Here is a 6,037-nt window from a genome sequence, read left to right as displayed (position 1 = left end):
TCTCCACAGACCCCAAAACAATTAATAAAAGGAAAGACCAAAGCAAGGACTTTGAATTTTACTTAGACGGGGGAATAAAATGTTCATAGGAGGCAGATGGAGGGAGGAAACTTGGTGGGAGATGGGAGAGGAATGGAGGAGGGGTTCAGGATCAAGTTCAAGAGTCAGGAGAGACAAGAGAGAGGTCCAGAGAGCCAGAGGGCCAGGAGAATGAGTGGCAATTAGTAGCTGATAGGTTGGGAGAATGAGGAGCATCAGGGGCATCTCTAGAATGTGCCAGAGACCTGAGATGGGGAGACTCTCAGGAGTCTCTGGGAGTGACTTTAGCTGAGACTTCTGTCAGTGAGGATATTGAACCTCCTTTAGCCAGGTAGAAACCCTAGTAATGGGATAAGGACTTAAACACAATTGCAAAATCTTTGACCCAAAATTTGTCCTGTCTACAAGAAATTCAGGGACAAAGATGAAACAGAGGCCGACGGAATGACTAACCAATAACTGGACCAACTTGAGACCCATCTCAAGAGCAAGTGCCAATCTCTGACATTATTAATAATTCTCTGTTATGCTTGTAGACAAGAGATCAGAATAACTTTCCTCTGAGAGGCTTCACCCAGCAGCTGACTGAAACAGATGCAGAAGCCCACAGGCAAACATTGGATGGAGCTTGGGAGTCTTACGGAAGAGTTGGGGCCATAGATGGGATAGATTAGAAATCTACAGGAAGACCAACAGAGTCAACTAATCTAGACCCTGTGTCACTCTCAGATACTGAATCACCAACCAAAAAGCATACATGGCCAGGACCTAGACTCCTTGCATACATGGAGCAGATGTGCAGCTCAGTCTTCATCTCAGTCCCTCAACAACTGGAGCAGAGCTGTCCCTAACGCTGTTGCCCATCTGTGAATCCTATTCCCCTTACTGGGCTGCCTTGTCTGGCCTCAGTGGGAGAGGATGTGCCTAGCCCTGCAGAGACTTGATTTACCAGGATGGGGAAACCCTCAGAGACCTTCACCCACTCAGAGGAAAAGTGGAAGGGGATGTATGAAGGAGGCATTTCATGAAGGGAGAGGGGCAACAATCCAGATGTAAAGTGAGTAAATAAATATATTGATGAAAAAAGTTTCCCATTCATATCATTCTCTCCCTTATTCTACATTCATATCATATCACTTCTTGTTTCTGCCACTCTTTTATGTCCTCTTATCTGGTGCTATGTGATAGCCCTTTGCTAGCTCTCAAGCTCCCACAGGGACTCCTTGCTAAAGAAACAAATTTAAATGTTTTAAATAAGGATACTTCTATGAGAGATCAGATACAACATTTGTCTTTCTGGACATAGGTTTGCTCGCTATAATATTTTCCAGTTCATATCATCTTACTGTAAATTTCCAAAATTCAGTGGTGTGTATTTACCATAGTTTCATCTATTCCCTAGCTATTCTGAATGGAACAATATTGAACATAGGTGTCTGATTATCTCTGCGGAAGAACATAGAGTCTGCTGACAATGTAATGAGTAGAATAACTGGGTCACATGGAAACTTTGTTTTTGAAAACTCTCCTCACTTATATCTATACTAACAATGCCCACTTCCCAAAAGTGAATAGTTTCCTCTCCTACTTTTCCCAGCTTCTGTAAATTGTTGTAATTTGATTTCTTCATGATAGGCTTTGTGAATGGGACAAACAGAAATGTCCAAATTAGATTTAATTTGCATTGTCTTGATAACTAAGGATGTTGAACACTTTTTAAAAATAATTTAGTGTCCTGACTTCAGTTTCTCCTCTCTCTTCTCCCAGTCCTCCCCCACCAACCTAATCCCACTTTGACTCCTCCTCCCTAATCCCACTTTGATTTCTCCTCCCTTTCTATTCAGAAAAAGAAGGGGCCAACTATGGATATCAACCAGCATTGGCATATCAAATATCAGTAAGACTAGGTGCATCTTCTCCTACTGGGTCCAGAGGAGACAGCCCAGTCACAGGGAAGGGTCCTAAAGGCACACAATTTAGAGACAGCCCCCAAGTCGTGGTAATGCTTTCAGGGGATTTGATGGGGCAGGGACTTAGATAGGGAGGGCCTTTCCTGGTGTTGCTGGGTCTGGTAGGCCTCAAGGAAAGGAGACACAGTTGTGGGGCCAGGAATGGAGCAAAGCACATGGGGTGAAATCTACTTCTCTTGAGTGTGATTTTAGGGAAGTTGGTGGGCAGAGGCTTGAAGGCAAGAGATGCTTATCAGTGATGTCCCTGGTTCTGTCTGGCCTCTGTGAAGTCACCCAGAATTGTGGGGCAGGAAATGGAGTGCAGGCTATGGAGTGCAATTTACCTCTGTTGAGGGTGCTTTCAGGGAAGTTGGCAGCAGGTCCTTCAGTCATGTTCCTGGGTTTGACAGGCCTCCACCAAAGCAGGCAGAGTTGTGGTGAGGGAAATGAAGAACAGGGTATGGGGTACATTACCTGCCGTTGGAGGTGCTCTCAGGAGAATTGACTGGCAGGTACTTGGGCAATTTCTTCTGTCTGTCTCTGTCTGTCTGTCTGTCTGTCTGTCTGTCTGTCTGTCTGTCTCTCTATCTCTCTTTCTCTCTTCTCTCTCTCTTTCTTTACATGAATAAAAAGTTATTCAACATAAAAATACTGGAGAGAAAAATAAAAATTAAATTATCATGCCAAAATCAATTCTTATACAATTTTGTCTGCTTATTTCTTCCTCATAAATGACTATCTGCTTTTGTTTTTCTCTGGAATTAGCAGTTCCCACAAATTTCTTGGCTTTTTGGCTTTTGCTTCAATTTTCTGCCAACCATAATTGTCATGTGTTCTGAGAATTAAAGGTATTAAGATATTTTTGTCTCAATAATGTTTTTAACAAAATAAAATGTAATAAGATAAAGCAAAACCATCCCATCAAAGTTGGATAAGACAAACCAACAGAAGTAAAAGAACCAAGAGAAGGAACAAGAATCAAAGACACACTCATTCAAACTTTCAGGAGTACCATAAAAATACAAAGCTGGCTTACTGATGCACACCTTTTCTAGCTTTTCTCAGTTGTTTCTGTACTCTTATCAGAGAGATGTGCCCTGACCAGCAAGTATGAAAGACCCCAATCTTGAACTCAAAAGCTTTTTCATCTTCATCTCATTAATCATAATTTAAACTGAATTATGTTTAACAATATTTGATAATTATAGTTATGTTTACTATCATATTTTCTTCTCATTTATCTGAAAGAAATTTCTAGGTTGGGAATCTGTCTGTCTTGTTCTTGATGATATCCCTACTATCCTCAGAGCCTGGCAATAAGAGGACACTCACTCAACACTAGCTGGGAGATGGTAAAGGTTTTTTCCTCACTTATACTATCCATTTTTTTAAAAAAACATTTTTTATCAGATATTTTCTTTATTTACATTTCAAATGATATCTCCTTTCTTGGTTCCCCTCCAAAAACAAAAACCTGCTCCCTCCCCCATTCCCCTGCTCACCAATACATCCAATCCTGCTTCCTGGCCCTGGCATTCCCTTACACTGGGGCATAGAAACTTCACAGGGCCAAGGGCCTCTCCTCCCATTGATGACTGACTAGGCCATTCTCTGCTACATATGCAGCTGGAGCCAAGAGTCCCACCACGTGTACTCATTGGTTGGTGGTTTAGTCTCTGGGAGATGTGAAGGTACTAGTTAGTTCACATTCTTGTTCATCCTAAGGGGCTGCAAATCCTTCAGCTCCTTCGGTCCTTTCTCTAGCTCCTAAAAGAGGGACTCTGTGCTGTCTAATGGATGGCTGTAAGCCTCTACTTCTGTATTAGTTGGGCACTGGCAGAGCATCTCAGAAGACTGCTATATCAGGCTCCTGTCAGCCAGCACTTGCTAGCATCCACAATATCCACAATAGTGTCTAGATTTGATGATTGAATATGGGAAGGATTCCCAGGTAGAGTAGTCTCTGGATTGTCCTTCCTTCAGTCTCTGCTGCATAGTTTGTCTCTGCAACTCCTTCCATGAGTATTTTGTTCCCTCTTCTAGAAGGATCAAAGTATCCACACTTTGGTCTTCCTTCTTCTTGAGTTTCTTGTGATTTGTGGATTGACTCTTGGGTATTCTGAGTTTCTGGGCTAATATCCACTTATCAGTGAGTGAATATCTTGTGTGCTCTTTTGTGACTGTATTAATTCACTCAGGATAATATCCTCCAGATCCATCTACTTGCCTAAAAATTTCATAAATTCATTGTTTTTTAATAGTCTAGTAGTACTCCATTGTGTTAATGTACCACATTTTCTGTATCCATTCCTCTGTTGAGGGACACCTGGGTTGTTTCCAGTTTCTACTTATTTATAAATAAGGCTGCTATGAAAATAGTGGAGCATATATCCTTATTGCATGTTGGACCATCTTCTGAGTATATGCCCAGGAGTTGTTCAGCTGGGTCGTCTGGTTGTACTATGTCCAATTTCTTGAGGAACCGTCAAACTGATTTCAAGAGTGGTTGTACCAGCTAGCAATCCTACCAGCAATGAAGGAGTATTCCTCTTTCTCCACAACCTCTCCAGCATCTGCTGTCCCCTGAGTCTTTTGTCCTAGCCAATCTGATTGGTGTGAGGTGGAATCTCAGAGTTGTTTTGATTTGCATTTCCCTGATGACTAAGAATGTTGAACATTTCTTTAGGTGCTTCTCAGCCATTCAGTATTCCTCTGTTGAGAATTCTTTTAGCTCTGTACCCCATTTTTTATAGGGTTATTTGGTTCTCTGGAGTCTGACTTCTTGAATTCTTTGTATATATTGGATATTAACCCTCTATCAGATGTAGGATGGGTAAGATTTTTTTTTCCCAAAGGTTGCAGTTTTGTCTTATTGACAGTATCCTTTGCCTTACAGAAGCTTTGTAATTTTATGAGGTCCCATTTGTCAATTCTTGATCTTAGAGCATAAACTTTTGGTGTTCTGTTGAGGAAAATTTCCCCTGTGCTTATGTGCTCGAGGCTCTTCCTCACTTTCATTTCTTAGTTTCAGTGTATCTGGTTTCATGAGGAGGTCCTTGATCCACTGTGACTTGAGGTTTATACAAGGAGATAAAAATGGATCAATTTGCATTCTTCTACATGCTAATCACCAGTTGAGCTAATACCATTTATTAGAAATTCTGTCTTTTTTCCACTGGATGGCTTTAGCTCCTTTGTCAAAGATCAAGTAACCCTAGGTATGTGGGTTCATTTTAGGGTCTTCAGTTCTATTCCACTGGTCTGCCTGCATGTAATTGTACCAACACCATGCAGTTTTTATCACAATTGCTCTGTAGTAAAGCTTAGGGTAAGGAATGATGATTCCCTTAGAACTGCTTTTATTGTTGAGAGTACTTTTCAATATCCTAGGATTTTTGTTATTCCAGATGAATTTGCAAATTGCTCTTTCTAAGTCTGTGAGGACCTGAGTTTGAATTTTGATGAGGATTACATTGGATCTGTAGATTGCTTTTGGCAAGATGGCCTTTTTTACTATATTAATCCTGCCAATCCATGAGCATGGGAGATCTTTCCGTCTTCTGAGATCTTCTTCAATTTCCTTCTTCAGAGACTTGAAGTTCTTGTCATACAGATCATTTACTTGCTTAGTTAGAGTCACACTAAGGTATTTTATATTATTTGTAACTATTGTGAAGGGTGTTGTTTCCCTAATTTATTTCTCTGCCTGTTTATCCTTTGTTTAGAGGAAGGCCTCTGATTTGATTGAGTTAATTTTATATCCAACTAATAGAAGAGAAAGTAGGGAAGAATCTTGAGCAAATAGGCACAGGGGAAAATTTCCTGAAGAGAGTGCCAATAGCTTCTGCTCTAAGATCAGGTATTAACAAATGGGACCTCATAAAATTGCAAAGGTTCTGTAAGGCAAAAGACACTGTCAATAGGAAAAAAGGCAACCAACAAATTGGGAAAAGATCTTGACCAATCCTATATCTGATTGATGGCTAATATACAATGTATACAAAGAATTCAAGAAGTTAGACTCCAGAGAACCAAATAACCCTATTAAA

Source organism: Mastomys coucha, unplaced genomic scaffold (genome assembly GCF_008632895.1).
Source record: "Mastomys coucha isolate ucsf_1 unplaced genomic scaffold, UCSF_Mcou_1 pScaffold16, whole genome shotgun sequence".
In the NCBI taxonomy this organism is placed as follows: Eukaryota; Metazoa; Chordata; class Mammalia; order Rodentia; family Muridae; genus Mastomys; species Mastomys coucha.
The sequence above is the reverse complement of the archived record's forward strand: the minus strand, read 5'-3'. Positions refer to the sequence as shown.